Source organism: Lactuca virosa, chromosome 4 (genome assembly GCF_052849685.1).
Source record: "Lactuca virosa cultivar CGN04683 chromosome 4, Lactuca_virosa_CGN04683_v6, whole genome shotgun sequence".
In the NCBI taxonomy this organism is placed as follows: Eukaryota; Viridiplantae; Streptophyta; class Magnoliopsida; order Asterales; family Asteraceae; genus Lactuca; species Lactuca virosa.
The window spans coordinates 439,530,048-439,552,681 of NC_136429.1; positions in this window are offsets into that span (position 1 = coordinate 439,530,048).

The following is a 22,634-nucleotide window of genomic DNA, read 5'->3' on the forward strand; positions in this document are numbered from 1 at the left end:
TTGTTATCCTTTTGAATTTTGATTTCAATTAGGGTTTAGAATTTTGTTGTTCAATCGTATGTTACTTCAATAGAGTTATGACATAGATCAAATTAGGTCGCATGTACCCTTAAGATTTTAAGGTATTTTTCGTATTATTACATGTAAAAACACCTTCACATTGTTAGTCAACAAGGGTAACTCTGGTCAGCCTCAGTCGGGACCACAGAATAGGTCTGGTCATCAGGAGTTTCAGCCACGTTCACCTCGCCCTTCACAGTTCATTGCCGCTGCTACTGCTCCATCAGTTGACATTGAGTCAGTTGGAAAAATGCCACCTTTTGCATTGGATCCCAAGGTTTTTGAGAGTTTCAGATAGTATTTAGCCTCCAATCCTACTGTCGTCTCTGCATCTATGTCTCATTCTAGTCTTATTTCATCCAGTACCTCAGGTATACCTTTATATTTGTGGATTTTAGATTCTGGTGCAACCCATCATATCCTTATTTTTCATTATTTACTTATTTGTCAAGCATGTCATCTGTCTCTGTTATGTCTGCTAGTGATACATCTATGACAGTTAAGGGTGTTGGGTCTATTTCTAATTCTCATATGTATCTTCCTGGTGTTTATTACATTCCCAAACACACTTTGAATCTTGCTTCGGTCATCCAGTTGTGTAAGTCTGGTAATTAGGTGTTCTTTTCTGATTCCATCTGTGTTATAAAGGACCAAAACACTTAGAAGGTGATTGGGATTGGCTGTAGGGTGGGAGAACTTTATGTCTTGGAGGTTCTCAAAGTATCTACTGTTGTTGTCTCCATCATTGATTTGTCTTGTTTTCATTTGAGTCCTTTTTCGTCTCAGTTTTATCTTTGACGTTCTCGTTTGGGACATGTGTTTGTATCATGTTTGAATTTTCTAGCCTCTAGTGGTGTTTTGGGTCATGTGAACACTTGTGATATTTCTGAGTATAGTGGTTGCAAACTGGCAAAATTCTCTGTTTACCTCTCAGTAAAAGTATGTCTTATTCTATTGCTCCTTTTGATATTATTCGTTCTGATGTATGGGGTCCTGCACCAGTATCCACCAAGGGTGGGTCGGCCTATTATGTATATTTTATAGATGATTATACTCGATATACCATGGTTTATCTTATGAAACGCAGATATGATTTTCTTGGCATTTACAACAATTTTAGAGCTCTTGTTAAAACTCAACATGGTTTATCTTATTGGACCGTTCAAAGTTCTTCAGAGGATTGGGAACCAATCCTACAAGCTGGAACTACCAGAAGAACTAGATGCTTTCCATGTGTGTTATTTGAGGAAGTTCACGGGAGAAGTTCCCGACATAATTCCAATTTCTGAGTTAAGGATGGATGAGAATAAGAGGCTAATTGAAGAACCGAAGGCGATTGTTGACCGTAAGACGAAAAAGTTGCAACGCAAGATGGTCGACTTAGTGCTTGTGCGATGGAAACATACGAATGGGCCAAATCGCACCTGGGAAACGGAGAGTGACATGATGAGTCGCTATCCGAATTTGTTTGCTGATGCATGATTCCGGGACGGAATCATCCTAAGAGGGAGAGAATTGTAACACCCGTGTTTCGAGGCTAAGCATTGATGCGATGATGTAATAGATAGAGTCAACAAATGTAACATATTTCGAAGTAATAAAGATGAATCATTTGAGTATTATGTGAATTATGTGAATTTATATGCTTTATACTTGTTGATAAATACATAATAAATTAAGAATAAAAATAAGCGTCAAAAATTAAATGTTAGATAAACCCGATATCTATGAATAAATTTGTAGTGGTCGTGACAAGGGTTCCGAAGATAAAAAGAACGCCGAAATCTGAGTTATAACAAAGAAGTTATGACCTGTCGAAGTTTCGCGACAGAACCGGCACGACATTGCATGACGTAAAAAGTGAGTTTACGATAAAGTGATTTTTATCCTTAGCGATCGAAATGAAAGTCGTAGTATACGTTAAACCGAGAGCATGTATAAAAATAACGTCCAAATCTGACTTCGTATGAGGAAGTTATGAATTTTCTAAGATTTGTCATAGCAGTGTGCAGCCCAGAATTCGAATTATAGATTGAGCAATTTTTAGCCGACACAACCTAAAAGAGAATCGAATATCTCATCGATAGTAGTTCAACGGTAAAAAGACAGACGAAAACGGACGTCGGATGAAGAAGTTATGAATTTTTAACGGACTTTTCATGTCCCGACCTATTAAAAATATAACTTTAAAAATAAAGTAAAAATTAGACAACAGAGTCTAAACGAAAGTTGTAGAGTACGGTCCCACCTATGCGTGGATATAAAGAACGTCTAAAATGGAGCTCGTATGCGAAAGTTATGAATTTTTGAAGTAAGAGGTACACATTTTAAGGCTATCCGAAGAGAACGCCCCACGTTCGCAAAGGCTAGGTCCGGACTTGGCCACGTAGCTCCATTCGAAGGGTGACACGTCCGAGCCTCACAAACCACACCCCACTCCTATGCACCGAGGAACGCCCCACGTAGACCGAGGAACGCCCAACGTAATGCAAGACCTCCCGACTATAAATAGGATGTGAGGCCAGCCATGTTTTCTCACATATTTCACACTTCTTTCACTCTCTACTCTCTCTCTAGCCTCCCTAAGCCACCCCAAAGCCTATTAAACCTCCCTAGCACTATAATAAAGCCCCGAAGCGCCCGAAGGCTCCGAGAAAAAAGAGTTTTCGGTTTAGAAATTCTGCCCCCGCAAAGACCGGTTTTCAAGCAAACCTCCCGGTTTCGTCAAAGGAGATTATTTTAAGAAGCGAAGCGCTGTCCGAATCACCCCCTTATCAGGTGAGTACATAGTCACTTTCATCTTACACATAGATATGAAGTATTTTATATAAATTACGTGCTATGTGTATATATGTTATCTGTTTACCTGAGATCTATGCTGGATGAAAGATCTAAACTTCTTTCTTTTCAGATCTAAACTTTTTTCTTTCAGATCTAAACTCTTTCGATCTGAACTTTTTTCTTCAGATCTAAACTTTTCTTTTCAGATCTAAACTATATATATATATATATATATATATATATATATATATATATATATATATATATATATTATACTTTGAGATCTATGTTGTATGAAAGATTTAAACTTCATTTTTCAGATCTGAACTGTATATGTGTTTTATGTCTAAAAATATGTTGGGTAAAACATGGGTAGATGAAATATTCGGTGTATGATAAATTGATGAGAGGCCTCGGTGTTGACGATGATCCAGTCATCTAGCGGAGTATAGATGATGACCACAGACTTTTCTAGACATTCCAGTGGAACGCTAGCAGGCTTGCAACCTGTAGGTGTTGATTTGAACTCAGTGTTCACCAGGTGTACTCCATCCCCGTCATGTTTTCCTTATTTGACATAAACTACTGAGGTATCCCCTAAGCAGTGTTGTTACCCCGATGATGATCCTTAGGCTAGGTCCCTTATATTAGATGTTTTAGGGACGTAAAGTGAGGATAATGGGAACGGGTAATCGGGTTTGTTTGGTTTGATGAAATTAATAAACTTATTTTTTGTGGGTTGAAAACCCTATGTGCTCATCAGGCTCCTAAGTCTGACCCACTCAGTTTCTTGTATTATAGGTAGTGGCAAGAGCATAGTTGGATGAGTTAATGAGAGGATTATGGATTATAGGCCAGTAGATTTAAATAAACGTTGTAAAGTGTATGTTGTACTGTTTATGCTTCTGATCTGTATTAACGATGACATCCCGAGGTTTTAATATAATGAAATACATTTCTTCGGAAATGCTTTGATAAATCTTTATCATATTTTATTCTGGGAACAAATTCCGCAACACTTTTCTTTAAAAGGTTACTCTGATTTGAAAATAAAGCATAAACAAATCGGTCTTTTCTGGCCGTGAAATTGGGGATGTCACATCCCAACAATACAATTTTAACTATACGGAAAATTTTTGCCCAGTGGAAAAGATGACGACAGTCCATACTATGATTGTAGTTGCATCCGTTCGAAAGTGGAAGATCTGTCAAATGGATGTCAATAATGATTTTTTGAATGGTGGCCTCCATGAAGAGGTTTATATGTCTCATCCCCCATGAATTCAGCACCATCCAGGTGAGGTTTGTCTGCTTCACAAATCTTTGTATGGTCTCAAGCAAGCACCTCGTGCTTGGTTTGAGAAATTCTCCACAGTGATTACCTCTCTTGGATTTGTCCAGAGTAATCATGATTAGACTTTTTTTTGTTAGATGCTTGAGTACAGGACGGATTCTTGTGTCTGTATATGTGGATGACATGATTATTACTGGTGATGACCATGGTGGTATTGAGTCTTTGAAACATGATCTAACTCATCGATTTGCTATGAAGGATTTGGGCTTGTTGCGTTATTTCTTGGGTAATGAGGTAGCTCAGTCTAAGAAAGGGTATTTTCTTTCTTAGACTAAATATATATTGGACTTGTTTACACGGGCGGGCCTCTCTGATAATCGGATTGTTGATACTCCTCTTGAAACCAATGCATGATACTCTCCTACTAATGGTATTCATTTGCCTAATCCGAATCTTTATCGCACTGTTGTGGGAAGTTTGGTTTATCTCACAGTTACTCGTCCGAATATTGCTCATGTTGTTCATGTTGTTAGTCAGTTTGATACTGTTACTACCTCTGTTCATTGGGGAGTTGTGCTCTGTATTCTAAGATATCTTTATGGCACTCAGTTTCAGACCCTCTTGTTTCCCTCGACGTCTTCTCTTGAGTTACGTGCCTATAGGGATGCTGATTGGGATGGCGATCGTCATGATTGTAAATCCACCACCGCATTTTGCGTATTTCTTGGAGAATCTCTCATTTCATGGAAGACCAAGAAACAGGACATTGTCTCTAGATCTTCCATGGAGGCTGAGTATCGTGTTATGGTTGTGACTACATATGAGATTATCTGGTTACGGTGGCTTCTTGCGGATATGGGGGTTCACATTTCTTCACCTACTCCCCTGCATTATGATAACAATAATGTGATACAAATTGCGAAGAATATGTTTTCCATGAGCAGACGAAGCACATTAAGATTGATTGTCACTTCACCCGCCATCACTTACAACTCGGAACCATATCGCTTCCGTTTGTTTCATAAACCTTGCAGCTTGCAAGTATTTTTACGAAGGCTCTATCGACATCTCAATTTTGTTTCTTATGTGAAAAACTCTCAATGCTTATTCTTGTGACATTGTGAGTTTGATGGGGGATGTTAGCCTATATGTTGTTAGCCCACATATTCATGAGCCCTTTAGGCTTTAGCCCATTCATGTTTGATCTTAACTATTCTCCATTTTCTTCTTTGTAGCCTTAATGGTTTTTCATTGAGAACCTTCTAATTTCCCTCTTTCAATAATCATATGGCAATATATATATATATATATATATATATATATATATATATATATATATATATATATATATATATATATATATATATATATATAGGTTTAGGTTAATGTGAGACAGCCTAATTTTGTGAGACCGTGAGACGCAATCCTAGCCACTTATTTGGTAGATAAAAAAAACTTTTTTAAAATGCAAAATATTTGAAATTTTTTGAAATTTTTTTTTCAAATATTATTTTCGGAATTTTATTTTTTCAAAAAAAATAAAAAAAAATACCAAAATAAATAAATAAAATACTTTTTTTTACATATTCTAGTAGAATATTAGAATATTCTACATATCTGACAAATCTAGTAGAATATTCTAACATTCTAAAAATCACATTAGAATATTTACACTGTAATATTCTATTAGAATATTTACAGTGTAATATTCTATTAGAAAATTTCACGTATTTTTCAAAAAAACGGTAATTTTTTTTATTTTTTTTAGGTAATTAAAGTGACGAAAATAATAATTAAAAAAAACATTTTCAGATTTTTCCTTTTGTTTTGCATTTTAAAATTATTTTTAGATTTGTCTCACGGTCTCACAAAATTTGCATGGTCTCAAATGACCCTAAACCTATATATATATATATATATATATATATATATATATATATATATATATATATATATATATATATATATATATATATATATATATATATATATATATATATATCATATCATACTATCATACTATACTTATAAAGGATGCATTTTTCCTTGAACCTCATGCATTTGAAACCCCCACAAAAATTTGCAAACACCTCATGCATTTGAAACCTCTTATTTTAATGAATACCACTCAAAAGTCTCTTAATAATGATTAACAATTCAAAGGTTTATAACTTATATAATATGTTTAATAAACAATTAATGGTTAGTCTACTATAAAAAGTCCAATCTCTTTGAGTAGACACACAAATACAAATTACATACAAAATTCACAAAGAAAACATGTTTAAAGGTTTTTGTATTGGTTTGAGGGCTTTGGACCATTTTTTGAGCCATGATATTATGTTGAAGTTTTTAATTTGTAAGTTTGTTATATACCAATTTTTTTTTTATATTTTCTTGGTTTAAGTATTCTTTTAAGAATATCATTTTATGTTGTGGTTTAAATTTTAATGTAAATTAGATTAGATTCATGTTATCGATCATATATTATGAAAGATGATATATATAATATTTAATTAACTATTGTATACATGTTTGTATGTTCGTGTTGCTTCAAAGCAATAATTAACTAAAAATCATGGATATGCCATATTATTCATATTGTCCAAGTAAGTCTCTTTTAAAATGCAAATGATGTATCTTATCACTTTATATATTAATATATGTTTAACATTTTAATTATAATAATAAGTGCTTTTTAAAAGTTTTTTTCACTTATTAATAATAATAAATGGTTTTACAATTAATGAACAATAAACATAAATAATAAAATCAAATTATAAAAATCATGAATATGTCATATTATCCATGCAAGTCTCTTTTAAAATGCAAATCGTCTATCTTATCACTTTATTATTTAGTGTATGTTTCACATTTTAATAATAATATTAAGTGTTTCTTAAAAGTCTTCTTTAACATATTATTAATAATAAGTAGTTTAAAACCAATGAATAAAATTTTAAAAGATAATAACATCAAATTATAAATTACATTTAGCTACAAATAAGTTGTATTTTAAATGAACATCGTTATTGAAAATAGAAAATGATCGCATAAGTAAAAATATAATTAATCAATCATAATAATTATTAAAAATAATACTAAATAGATCATTATATTTAATCCTATTAATGAGGAAGGTGGGTAGATGTGAATGAATATTATTGTTCAAAATAATTGAGATTTTATATATATATAATATAATGTCAAAATAATATCTCAAAGCTAATGTCAATAACATAACCATTTTAAACATATATTTTTTTAATATTTTAACAATATATTTTTAAACTGCGTTGCGCAACGCGCGTGAATTCGTCTACTATATATATATATATATATATATATATATATATATATATATATATATATATATATATATATATATATATATATATATATATATATATATATAGGTAGGTTCATATGTGGATGAACAAATATTGTATGTGTAACACCCAAATTTTCAAATAATTTTTTCACAAAATTAAAAACACACTTTCATTCATAATTGTTATAAAAATATCATTGTATCACATAATCAATTCATAACATCACATCCCAAGATCATAATATGTAAAAGCTCCTCATGTGTGTACTGATCAAGCCGGTGCCTTCCCGCGATCCTCACTGGTACCTGAAACACATAATACAACACTGTAAGCATAAATGCTTAGTGAGTTCCCCAAAATACCACACACAACGCATATTAGCCACTCGAGGCTATAACTCTATTGACCCTCTGGTCAATGTGTCTCAGTGGGACCCTCCAGTCCCATAACTCTGTGGGCCAGAGGGCCTAACTCTGTAAACTCTGTAACATACATAGCATAAATCACATAGAAATCACATCATGCAAAAGCATATAAAATACTCTGCCACATAACTCTAATTACCACTCTATGTAAAGTATAGTGAGAAGACTCACCTCGGGTAACTCGGTAATCTCGAACTCTGTAAAATCTGGCCTAACCTCCGCCTAATCATATGAAATAAATACTCTTAATCAATACATCTCTCAAGGCTAGACTATTCCCTCTCTTGGTACTCTCAGAAGGGTAAAAGACCATTTTACCCCTCTCATGGCTCAAAGACCCTAAAGTTGACCAAACCCTAAAAGTCAACAAAAGTCAACCCTCCAGGTTACGCTGAGCGTACCCGGCGTCCTCACAGAAACGGGGTGCGCGACCCCTTACGCCGCGCGTACTGGGATTACGCCGCGCGTAACTCCTAGTTTCAGACTCTTAAGCTCTTGAGGTCTTAAACTGTTAAGACCCACGTCCAACTTCTAGATCTGACCATTTCTAAGCCTCTTAATCCATAAATTTGGTGACTTTAAGCCCTTGCATGGCTGGACAAGTCACCAACACCCATAACATTCCATTTCCAATCCCTAGAAAGCTCCTAACTCAAGCATGACCTCATAACAACGACCAAGTTGGGATTTTTATGGATCTATAACACAAATATCACTGAAATGGGACAGATCTAGGTCCATGGAGTCCATTACACTCATAAAGTCTCCACCTTTGGGACTTTTAACCCTAGAAATGGTCCATTCAACATCAAACCAAATAAAGAGGAAAGTTTTGAACTTTATACCTCTATATGAAGCTCCTTTCTCTGAAGATCTCAGATCCAAACTTGCACTTCAAGCCCTAGCCTCCACAAGCTCCTCTCCTTCTTCTTCACTAACACACCAAGACACTTTTAGCTCCAAAACACACACACTCAAGCTAAGGATGATGGAAAGCTATCTTAGGGTTCACTCTCTGATATGGAGGCTGAGAAATGAGCCTTAGCATCCTTTAAATAGTGCACAAGCCAAAAATTTAGGGTTTGCATCTGAACCCGTTACGCCCAGCGTAACCCTGGGTACGCCCAGCGTACCCAGGCGAGTCCGCGTCCAAAATAAGCGCATGAGTACGCGCAACGTACTTCCCAGTACGCCCAGCGTACTCATTTGCTACAAGAACTCACTCAAGGGACTAATCTTGACAACTTGACAAGATAGAAGGGTTAAATAGCTTTACCTAAATTTCGGGATGTTACAATTCTCCCCCACTAGAACCAGACTTCGCCCTCCAAGTCTCATGCCGAAAACAACTTCGGATGCTGCTCCCGCATCTCTGACTCCGGCTCCCAAGTCAGCTCGGACCTCTTCCGATGCTGCCACTGGACCTGAACCAGAGGCACCTCCTTGTTCCTCAGAACCTCGACCTTCCGGTCCAAGATCGCAATCGGACTCTCAACATAATTCAGACTCGCGTCCACCTGGATATCCTCCAACGGTCCCACTGCCGACTCATCGGCTATACACTTCCTCAGCTGAGACATGTGGAAGGTATCATGGATCTGGCGAAGCTCTGCAGGTAGCTCCAAACGATATGCTACCCTGCCTACCCTCGCAATCACCCTAAACGGTCCAATGTACCGGGGCCCCAACTTGCCCCTTTTCCTGAATCGGATCACTCCTTTCCAAGGAGACACTTTCAGGAGTACAAAATCTCCAACCTGAAACTCGAGCTCGGATCGACGCCTATCCGCGTAACTCTTCTAGCGACTCTGGGCCGTCAGCAACCTCTGTCTAACCTGTTGTATCTGCTCTGTCGTCTGAAGCACTATCTCAGTGCTTCCCATCACTCGTTGCCCTACCTCTCCCCAACAAATGGGAGTTCGACACCTCCTCCCATACAACAGCTCAAAGGGAGGCATACCAATGCTCGAATGGTGGTTGTTGTTATAGGAAAACTCAGCCAAAGGCAGATACGTGTCCCAACTCCCTCCGAAGTCCAACACACATGCCCGAAGCATGTCCTCGAGCGTTTGAATCGTCCGCTCACTCTGTCCGTCCGTCTATGGGTGGTAAGCGGTACTGAAATGCAGCCTGGTACCCAACTCCTCATGGAACTTCTTCCAGAACCTGGAAGTCAAACGCACATCTCGATCTGACACGATCGAGATCGGTACACCATGCCGCGATACCACCTCCCTCACATACACCTCTGCCAGCCTCTCTGCAGAAGAGCTCTCACTGATAGCAAGAAAATGAGCGCTCTTTGTCAGCCGGTCGACGATCACCCAAATTGCATCGACGCCTCTCGCAGTCCTTGGCAATTTGGTGATAAAATCCATGGAAATCTGTTCCCACTTCCACTGGGGAACCTCAACTGGCTGCAACTTGCCATGAGGGCACTGGTGCTCGTCCTTAACCCTGCGACAGGTCAAGCACCTCTCTACAAACCACACCACATCCCTCTTCATACAGGGCCACCAATAGTCTCTTTTCAGGTCCAAATACATCTTAGTGGCCCCGGGATGGATCGAAAACCTCGACCTATGCGCCTCCTCCATCAGAATGGCATGTGCCCCGCCCTCAAATGGCACCCAAATCCGGCCCTGGAAGGTCATAAGCCCCCGACTATCGGCAATGAACTCAGATATCTGACCGATCACCCGCTCTCGCTTGCGGTTCTCCGGTCTCATGGCCTCTACCTGGGCCTCCCGAATGGTGTCCAACACCGGAGTCATCACTGTCAACCTCAAACAAACATCTCGCAATGGGGCACTCTCTGCCCTGCGACTCAAGGCATCGGCTACCACGTTAGCCTTGCCCGGATGGTACAGGATCTCACACTCACAATCCTTTACCACGTCCAACCATCTCCTCTGACGCATGTTCAGGTTGGGCTGATCCATCAGATACTTCAAGCTCTTGTGGTCCGTGTATATGGTACACCGAACCCCATACAAATAGTGACGCCAGATCTTGAGGGCGAAAACCACAGCCCCCAACTCCAGATCGTGGGTAGGATACCTCGTCTCATGAGGCTTCAGCTACCTCGATGCGTATGCTATCACATGCCCTCTATGCATCAGCACCGCACCCAGTCCCGATATCGACGCGTCACAATATACCACAAAGTCCTCCATTCCCTTCGGAAGGGCCAACACTGGGGCTTCGCACAATCTCTGGCGAAGTGTCTCGAATGAGGTCTGCTGCTCCGGGCTCCAACTGAAAGCCACGCCCTTCCGGGTCAGTCTGGTGAGAGGAACAGCAATCCTGGAGAAATCCTGGATGAATCTCCGATAATAACCAGCTAACCCCAGGAAACTCCTGATCTCCAAAGGGGATCTCGGCGCCTCCCAACTCATCACCGCCTCAATCTTGGCCGGGTCGACGAATATCCCATTCTGGTTGACGAGGTGTCCTAGAAACTGGACCTCTCGTAACCAGAAATCGCACTTGGAGAATTTGGCGTAAAGCCTCTCCGATCTCAGAACTTCGAGGATCTCCCTCAAATGCTCCTCATGCTGCTCTCTGGATCTCGAATACACCAATATATCATCAATGAACACGATCACCGAACGATCCAACATCGGCCTGCACACCTTGTTCATGAGATCCATGAACGCCGTCGGTGCATTGGTGAGCCCGAAAGGCATCACCACGAACTCGTAATACCCGTAACGAGTCCTGAACGCTGTCTTCTGGATATCCTCATCACGCACCCTCATCTGATGATATCCAGACCTCAAATCAATCTTGGAGAACCAAGACGCTCCCTGCAACTGATCGAACAGATCGTCGATCCTCGGTAAGGGGTAACGGTTCTTGACCGTCAGCTTGTTCAACTCCCGGTAATCAATGCACATCCGGTGTGAACCATCCTTTTTCTTGACAAAAAGGATCGGCGCTCCCCACGGCGAGCTACTCGGCCGTATAAACCCCTTCCCCAGCAGCTCCTGAAGCTGCGAGGATAACTCCTGCATCTCTGGAGGTGCGAGGCGATAGGGCGCCTTGGCGATAGGCGCTGCCCCCGTAACCAAATCGATACGGAACTCCACCTGCCTCTCGGGAGGCAGCCCCGACAACTCCTCGGGAAAATCATTCGGGAACTCACGCACTATCGGGACCTCATCGACCGACCTCGGTCTCTCTGCACCTCTTCTCGTATCCACCACATAAGCCACAAACCCACTACAGCCCTGTTGTAGACTCTGCCTCGCTCTCGCGGCTGAACAAAATGCTGAACCAGAGCGGGTACCCTCGCCATAAACCGTGAGAACTCCCCCACTAGGGTCTCGTATGGTCACCAGCTGTCGCTCGCAGTCGATAACCGCTCCAAATCTACTCAACCAATCCATGCCCACAATGACACAGACATCTCCCATAGCAATCGGGACCAAATCAATCGGAAACTTAACGCCGAAGATCTCGAGTACACATCCTCGAATCACATCAGTGGCATACACTTCTCTCTCGTCAGCTATGGAAACCCGCAAAGGTCAACTCAACGCCTCACGAAGAATACTGATGTGCTGACTAAAGGCTAACGACACAAAAGACCGACTCGCACCCGAGTCAAATAACACCAAAGCAGGTACAGAACTCACAAGAAATGTACCTACGCATATCATAATATAAGCATAACACCACAAACTCAAAATAAACATATGAAAGAATACATACCAGCCACAACATCTGGCGCTGCGCGGACCTCCTCCGCTGTCAACTGGAAGGCTCTCCCGCGAGCCTTTGGCGCCTCGGCCTTCACTGGCCGACTCACGGTAGCTCGAACAGTAGCAGGGATAGATCCCTGCGATGCTCCCTGGGGTGACCCCCGCAACTGCGGACACTCGGCCTTCCGGTGTCCGGTCTGGTTGCAGTGAAAACAGACTGCAAACCCCTTGGGGAAATCCTTGGCCATGTGCCCCTCCTTGCCACACTTGTAGCAAGACCCTGCTCTACAAACCCCCTCATGACCCTTGCCGCACTTGCCACAAGTGCGGCCCTTCTGGTTCCCTGATCTCGAATCGGCGGGCTTAGCCCGCTTGGCAGCCGGCTGGGACTGTGCCGGTCGCCGATCCCTCCCCTGAGACTCCGCCTCCTCCCTGGCCTGAGTCTCTAGCTCAATCTCCCTCTACCGGGCATTTGCCTGAAGCTCAACAAATTTTCGGTACGTCGAGTTCGCCACGAACTCGCGGATGTCTCTCCTCAAAATACTCAAATATCTGCTCATGCGTGCCTGCTCGGAAGACACGTGCTCAGGGCAGAACATCGCCCTCTCATGAAACATCCTGGTGATCACCGTAACAGACTCGGTACCCTGCTTGAGGGTCAGAAACTCCTGGGCCAAACGTTCCCTTTCCACCGAGGGAACGTACTCATCTCGAAACATAGTGGTGAACCTCTCCCAGGTCACCGCAGCGAGCTCTGCAGAAGTGAAGTGTGCTATCACAAACTTCCACCAGTCCTTCGCTCCCAAGCGAAGCTGGTTCAAAGCGAACCGTACCCTCAGATGCTCCGGACATGAACATGTGTAGAAGCACCCCTCAATGTCAGAGATCCATCTCATCGCGGCTATCGGATCCTGAGTCCCATCAAACTCTGGTGGCTTCGTGTTGCTGAACTCCCGGTACAGCAACACGTCACCCCCCTGCGGCCTGGCAGCAGCAACGGCTGCAGTGGCTGCAGCAACAGCAGCATCAGTAAGAGCAGCATACCGCTCATCAAAAGTCTCAATCAGTGTGGTCTTGATAGACCCGAACATCTCTGTAATCTCAGCTCGGATGGCAGCAGCCACCTCATCATGAATCATCTGGCGGAGCTCCTCATCGCTCACACCCCCCTCGCTAGTCCATGGCCTGTGGCATGTCCCAACCATGATATCTCTCTGAAATACAACACAAGATATCAGAGACTCGCCCGAGTGTACACACACTCGATATCCCAATCCTACTTGATCCCTGGTACCCTAAGGATTCTTACTTGGGCTGCGCACTGGTCCGGTGCCTTCGGTAGTACGGGCCCAATACTACCGTCCACACCGCATCAATATTTTTTTTGGTTTTGAGCATTCTAACACTCCTATGGTGTGCATGCAACCCTATAAACCTTGGATCTATCTTTTCTCTATTATACATGCAAATATTAACTATTCCAAGGTTTCATCCTAACTAGTATATTATGAAGCACCTATACTACAAAGTTCTAGTTAGATGACATACCTTTTGATGTAGCTTGATGTCTTCAAGCTTTAAGAGCTTAGCCTCAATAGTGTGGAAGCCTCAAATGGAATCACAAATCACGAAAACACCTTAGAAGAACTTGAGAGAATATGTATGCACACTAAAATCGGCCCACTCTTATTTTCACACACTTGTGCCAATTTTGTGAGCCAAGGACCCCTTTATATATTATGGAGGATTAGGGTTACATCCATATAAACCCTAATACCCATGACCTTTCATTTACATAGGATCCATGGGTTAAAAGCTCCATGGACCATCCATGAAAGCTTAGCCCAACCTAAATGAACTTGGCCCATTCCATATATATAAGAGTCCATAGTTAATTAGTTCTTTTTGATCACTTAATTAATTCTAAATTAATTCTTGATCAATACTAATTAAATAATATGATTCCATATTAATATATTAGAACTTATAATATATTAATATAAATCATAAATATACTATTCTCAAAAGACTATCCATATAAATTGTGCCGGTGAAGTGCAACCCAAATGGACCATGTCGGGTCGGGTCAAGTACATACCAAATATAGTTATGGACTTAGACATTAATCCAACAGTCTCCCACTTGGATAAGTCTAAAACTATTATTGAGTATGACTTTAAAACCTAACTGGCAATCGTAGCTCTTAAAGCCGTTGTGGAACTCTGACCTTGTCAATGACTTGTCCATTAGATAAGGGATCATATATTCCTCCATTCTAGATATCATATGGACTGAGACATGGATTATAATCATTCTCTCTGTCCATTTGTTGTTTCCCGATTTTCGATTTATGATGACTGACTGATTGAACAAATCAAATCAGTCCTGGCTTGGCCAAGCACTCACATGTGTCATCGCTAAATCATCGAGGGGCCCACAGATATCGCTTTTATCCCGAAGGTAAAAGGAATGGATAAACTTCGACTCATATGGCTTGTTCTACTACTTGTTGAATCATACACAAAGGCACGTTTTATAACATCGAGTTACCAATGCGTTTTCATGCAATCAATGTATAACCAACTCATAGTAACAACTCATATCTCTAGGTTTGAAGAATATAAGATATTATCGTCTCATGATCACTCGTGATAAAATCCATGAAGTGATTCAAATGAGCGCGGGTTGAATCCAATACTCAGAACTTATGAGCACTCATGAGTGTTGTAGCACCACTTTGTCCACCAACTTGGACCTCTACAAACCAACCCATGACAGTCTTGATTCATATCTACTTCCAACATATGACCGACTGTAGATGGTTTGAATAACTTAATCATTCAGGAAGAGCGACTTAGTTATTCTGGAAGTCAAAACATGCAAAGTGAAACACAAGAATAAATGAATCAAATATGGTATCAAACCCTATGAATATAAATAAATACTTTTTATTTATCACCATACTGATTACTCATTATTCATTGTTTCGGTTTATCAACTTTATACTTGAATTAAAAACACTAGTTGTCCCATGCTCCAAGCATGTACACTATGTTTTTCTTAAACAATAGCTTTGCCATACACCAAGTATGCACTCTATGTTTTTCTATGATCCTTACTTTGTGAAATAAACCAATTGAACATAATTTCAATGATTCTAATTTCACACTCCCAAATCCTTATCGAAAAATGTGAGAATTTCAAATTCCTATCATTTATCGAAATCTATTTAGATTTTAAACTTATATGCACTGACCCTCCTGTAATGAATATGTACAAAGTCACAAAGACTTGTCAACAATCATTATAAGGTATTCCAATGGAGATCAACTCCATGGAAACTAAGTCTCATATTCAAAGTACATTGCTTTGGATATGCTTCTTGCATTAAGTTTTCTAATCTTACACATATAACTTCCACCTATGGAGACAACTCCATATTCTCATTTTGACTATCACTTATGAATAAGAGATGCGTCTTTTCAGAATATGTCAATATGGTCCTTCCAAAAATAGCACTATACTTCCAACTGTCATTGAGAAACCAATCTTTGGTAAAGCTCAGATTGTCCTCGACAATTGCTTAATCATTTTAGTCATATCCAATTCTAGACCTTTTCCCTTCTTAATGCCTCTGGGCATTTGGAAAAATTTAGAAATGACAAATATTATAGCACATGCAATCGATCCTGTACCCAAAGCAAATGGTACACGATTCATGATGTCTCACATAAAGACATGATTCTAGACCAGTCTTTTGCTACAATATTTTTATTTGCCATGTTTTCAAAATTTGACTATGAAGAGGGATGCCGTAATCATAATCGAATCTTGAGAACGCAATATATAGAATTTCCTTAAGTTGAACCAATCCAACATGAAATTCATATATATATTCTTGACTAAAGATGATTAAGGTCTCAATCTAAGCCTTTAGAACTGACATGAAGTATATCTTCTCCCTTAATTATAGCAAAACAACTTTTTCAATCCCTGCAGCCTCACGAATTGAAACTTTTGTTTTCTATAATTAACATTGCTAACTTGCAACACTAACAATAATTATCATGCTCCCACTTACATGATGATTATTAGCATAACACTTATGCTCCCACTAGCTTTGACATGTACTCAGAAATCAGCTGGACTTCTAGAAATCAATACTTTATTGACTTTCTTACCAAAGTTCATATTTCTGATACGAGATGCTTTGATAAAACTTTATCAAAATCAGACACCTTTCCTTAGGTAGCATGCATGTGTGTCTAAACAATTTCAGAACTATGAAAGGGATGTCGTAATCATAGTCTCAATTGTTTAGACCTTTTTCCATCTGCTTCAAATCTACTTGGTGGAAGTGTTTCCTCACCATCATTTTCATGAATCGGAGAGAAACCTTATGACCCTTAGATTTTATGGTGTATGTGTTCTTATCCATGTGAATCATCAAAACCATAGTCACAAGACAAGGATAATGACAAATCCAAACTCATATGGACTGAACTTATGCAATCTTAACTTCTTGCCACCTGGCAGTACAGGGCCTGCCATTGCTTCCAAGTTGTTATGCAACCAATTGAGAACTTTTAGAACTCCTATGCAAAGCCAACTTTAACTGGAATGGGCACAAAATATGTCAACACGATAGGTTATAAACCTCAAGTCGTGTTCTAGTGAAGAACCTCAGGTTTTATTCTTGATTAGTTCTTGAAATTCTTTTTAGGATCTTTAAGACTCCCACTATCCTCTTGACATATAAGACTATCTTGCCAAATATTCAAGAGATAGTGCGGATTCTTTATCAAGACAAACACTTCACACAATTGGCCTTAGTTGGTCTTTGTTTTATCCAAAACATCACAACTTACCAATTTCAAATGTACAAGAGTAGGACACTTTTACTCTTACATTTGACAAGTGTTTTAAACCTTTCTTTAAGATATGTCACTCAAGTTACAATCTTGGAGTATGACTCTAAGAATTGTTTTGGAACGAAGTATGACTCATCTTCCTGATCTAACCATTTCAACAATTCATGACTCCTCTTCTTAGTCATAAGAATGCACTAAGATGACCTTTAGAGGACTAATTGTGATATGATTTCTAAATCATTAAGATGATCACAAACATGATACTAAAGTACTTTCCCATCTTTTCAGATTTGAGAAACTTTTATCTTTCTGCCTAATTTGATTCTTCCCATTCGTTCTGCCATACATTGAGACTTTTCCAATGTTTCAGAATTATACTTAAACTTGTAAGTATAACCATATTTACTAAACTTTAGTAAATCAAATAGTCTTAACGAGCTTTGTGGTGTACATGACCAGTGCACAAGAATGTGTACTCGATCCCTTTAGTCCTTCACTTGACTCACACATCCATGTGAAAAGTAATTAGTCTTGATTTTCCAATGCTTGAAAGTTCTCATTCATCATACTATTCAACTTGCATGATTCCAAGTTTCGGTCCAATTGAAACTTGGGTGATGAGGAACTTTCCTGATTTGGTAAATTTAGACACTACCACAAATGAAAGAATCAAATCCATTTTCCAATATTGCTGTCAGTGGCCTTGAACTTGTGGGTTAGGGAGAATAATTGGAGGAGGTGGAGGAAGAGAAGTATGACTTCCATGAGCCAAACTCGGGAAGTCATATTCATTAGGAAAGCTTGGTTTGGGAAGATCATTGTTGTCTAAACCAGACATCAACAATGGGAGAAATTCACGTAAAGTTGATTTAAGTCCTTAATATAACACCCAATATAATATATTAAGGCTAGGACCCAACAAACTATTTTATAACTTGGAAGAGGGATGCCGTAATCCGAGTTATAAAATAGTTGAAGGTAGGTAAATGACGATTTACCAATTTCCACCATCAAAAACGAAATAATTTAATTAGGTTTTTTACTTGGATTTGAAACTCCTAGATCTTTTGAGATTCATTGAACTTTTCAATGGCATGTTTCAATCTCGAGTGTGCCCTTCAGGTTTTGTGACTGGGATGTCGAGGATCACAAAACAAGGTGTGAAGTAACCATGCAAATATACTTGGTACCCTTAATATTTACCCCTCAATCGATGTGTCGGTTAACCACACGAGCTCCACCGATACTATGATAAATATTAAGTTACCCTTTGCCTACTTTGTTAAATCCAGGTTAGTGTGCCGGTTAACCACACACGCTCCACTAACGGTTTAAACAAAGTGCAAAGTGTAATTTCATGGATTAGCACCTTATTCACATTTTCCTAAGTAACTAAGATTGGGAATTAATAAAAGGTTTAGTTACTTAGTATTTATCATTAATACTTTTAATGAAGGGAGAATTATAGTCATTGTCCTACCTGTTCGGCTAACGACCCTCCACCAGTCAAGGAAGCGGTGGGTGAGAGTGGACACTCATTAAGCTGTCATTTTATAGGCAACAACCTTATACCCCCCTTATAGACCGGCTTCGTGAAGGAGGCCTACTAATGGTAAGACGACTTGCTCTTATACATATAATATATTAAACTTTTAATATTATAATAGTATAAGGGTGTATTTTAGACATTTAAAATACTTGATGGTTTAATCTATTAATTAAACTAGACTTTTAATTTAATTAAACTCAAACCATATATTTATGGATTTAATAATACTCTTTTAATTAAACGCTTTAATTAACTATTAATAAAGTCCATAAGAGTTAATTTGAACTATTCAACAAAACATCATAATTCCAATTATTAAACTCAAAATTAAAACCATTTAATTAATTGCTTAAGTTATGAACCCAAGAGTTTTAGAATTCAATTCTTTTTTTCATAAAAAATTTTTCTCAAATTCCAAAACTTGAGGGCAAGTTTTGTAATTCTTGAAAACCTTTGGATTCCATAACTTATGGAATTAATGGTGTTTTATGATGAAACTTTCCATGTTCCATAACTTAAGAACAAGTTATGGAATTCTTTAAAACATTAACACCAAATTTTGTAACTCCATAAAAACTTTGAATCAGAATTTTTTTTTTAAAAAAAAACTTTCATATCCATAACTTATGGAAGTTTCAAAAACCCTTAAGATCACAACTTTAAAAAAAAAACTTTTGAGCTCCAAAATTTTATGACAAAATTTGTAACTCCTTAAAACATTTAGATCAAACTTTTAAAACTAATAAAATAATCATATCATTTTATCTTTTACTAAATTTGACCTAATTCAACTCATATAACAAATGATTCAAATTTTACAAATAATTCGTTTTTCACAAAACAAGTAATTATCTTAAAATTTGACAAACGTCATGTTTTTTTTCCTTTTTTTTCCAACTTGAAAATAAAACATTTGCATCAATATAACAGAAAACAACCCATGGCTCTGATACCACTGTTGGGTTTTGAGCATTCTAACACTCCTATGGTGTACATGCAACCCTATAAACCTTGGATCTATGTTTTCTCTATTATACATGCAAATATTAACTATTCCAAGGTTTCATCCTAACTAGCATATTATGAAGCACCTATACTACAAAGTTCTAGTTAGATGACATACCTTTTGATGTAGCTTGATGTCTTCAAGCTTTAAGAGCTTAGCCCCAATAGTGTGGAAGCCTCAAATGGAATCACAAATCACCAAAACACCTTGGAAGAACTTGAGAGAATATGTATGCACACTAAAATCGGCCCACTCTTATTTTCACACACTTGTGCCAATTTTGTGAGCCAAGGACCCCTTTATATATTATGGAGGATTAGGGTTACATCCATGTAAACCCTAATACCCATGACCTTTCATTTACATAGGATCCATGGGTTAAAAGCTCCATGGACCATCCATGAAAGCTTAGCCCAACCTAAATGAACTTGGCCCATTCCATATATATAAGAGTCCATAGTTAATTAGTTCTTTTTGATCACTTAATTAATTCTAAATTAATTCTTGATCAATACTAATTAAATAATATGATTCCATATTAATATATTAGAACTTATAATATATTAATATAAATCATAAATATACTATTCTCAAAAGACTATCCATATAAATTGTGCCGGTGAAGTGCAACCCAAATAGACCATGCCGGGTCGGGTCAAGTACATACCAAATATAGTTATGGACTTAGACATTAATCCAACATATTCACCCCAAGTCCTCCTCCTAGGATCCCAAGTTCTAAGTACTCTACTCTCTCTATACATAGTCTACTCTCTAGCAGATCTCTCATAAGCTCCTCGCTGCTATCTATTCACTCTCAAGCATCTCCTAGCAGCAAAACCCCTAGGCTAAGGCATCACAAATCAGGCCCCTCTAGTCCTAATAAGAATACCTGTCCTACTCTAGCATGCATAACATATCATAACATATCTCCTAACTCATAATGTAAGGGTATTTTGGGAAATCACCGTTCGGGCGCTGGCTGATCGTACACACTGCTCTCCTCTGTTCTTTCAAAAACCTTTTACTCTTGAGAAAATTTTGTGAATTTTATTTTGAAAATCTCTCAAATCCTCAGTTTGAGTTCAGATACGCCCGAAGGTGCACCCGAATCCCTCAAACCAAGGCTCTGATACCAACTTGTAACACCAAAATTTTCAAATAATTTTTTCACAAAACTAAAAACACACTTTCATTCATAATTGTTATAAAAATATCATTGTATCACATAATCAATTCATAACATCACATCCCAAGATCATAATATGTAAAAGCTCCTCATGTGTGTACTGATCAAGCCGGCGCCTTCCCGCGATCCTCACTGGTACCTGAAACACATAACACAACACTGTAAGCATAAATGCTTATTGAGTTCCCCAAAATACCACACACAACGCATATTAGCCACTCGAGGCTATAACTTTGTTGACCCTCTGGTCAATGTGTCTCAGTGGGACCCTCCAGTCCCATAACTCTGTGGGCCAGAGGGCCTAACTCTGTAAACTCTGTAACATACATAGCATAAATCACATAGAAATTACATCATGCAAAAGCATACAAAATACTCTGCCACATAACTCTAATTACCACTCTATGTAAAGTATAGTGAGAAGACTCACCTCGAGTAACTCGGTAATCCCGAACTCTGTAAAATCTGGCCTAGCCTCCGCCTAATCATATGAAATAAATACTCTTAATCAATACATCTCTCAAGGCTAGACTATTCCCTCTCTTGGTACTCTCAGAAGGGTAAAAGACCATTTTTACCCCTCTCATGGCTCAAAGACCCTAAAGTTGACCAAACCCTAAAAGTCAACAAAAGTCAACCCTCCGGGTTACGCTGCGCGTACCAAACATGTACTTTGAGCGTACCCGGCGTCCTCACAGAAACGGGGTGCGTGACCCCTTACGTCGCGCGTACTGGGATTACGCCCCGCGTAACTCCCAGTTTCAGACTCTTAAGCTCTTGAGGTCTTAAACAGTTAAGACCCACGTCCAACTTCTAGATCTGACCATTTCTAAGCCTCTTAATCCATAAAGTTGGTGACTTTAAGCCCTTGCATGGCTGGACAAGTCACCAACACCCATAACATTCCATTTCCAATCCCTAGAAAGCTCCTAACTCAAGCATGACCTCATAACAACGACCAAGTTGGGATTTTTATGGATCTATAACACAAATATCACTGAAATGGGACAGATCTAGGTCCATGGAGTCCATTACACTCATAAAGTCTCCACCTTTGGGACTTTTAACCCTAGAAATGGTCCATTCAACATCAAACCAAATAAAGAGGAAAGTTTTGAACTTTATACCTCTATATGAAGCTCCTTTCTCTGAAGATCTCAGATCCAAACTTGCACTTCAAGCCCTAGCCTCCACAAGCTCCTCTCCTTCTTCTTCACTAACACACCAAGACACTTTTAGCTCCAAAACACACACACTCAAGCTAAGGACGATGGAAAGCTATCTTAGGGTTCACTCTCTGATATGGAGGCTGAGAAATGAGCCTTAGCATCCTTTAAATAGTGCACAAGCCAAAAATTTAGGGTTTGCATCTGAACCCGTTACGCCCAGCGTAACCCTGGGTACGCCCAGCGTACCCAGGC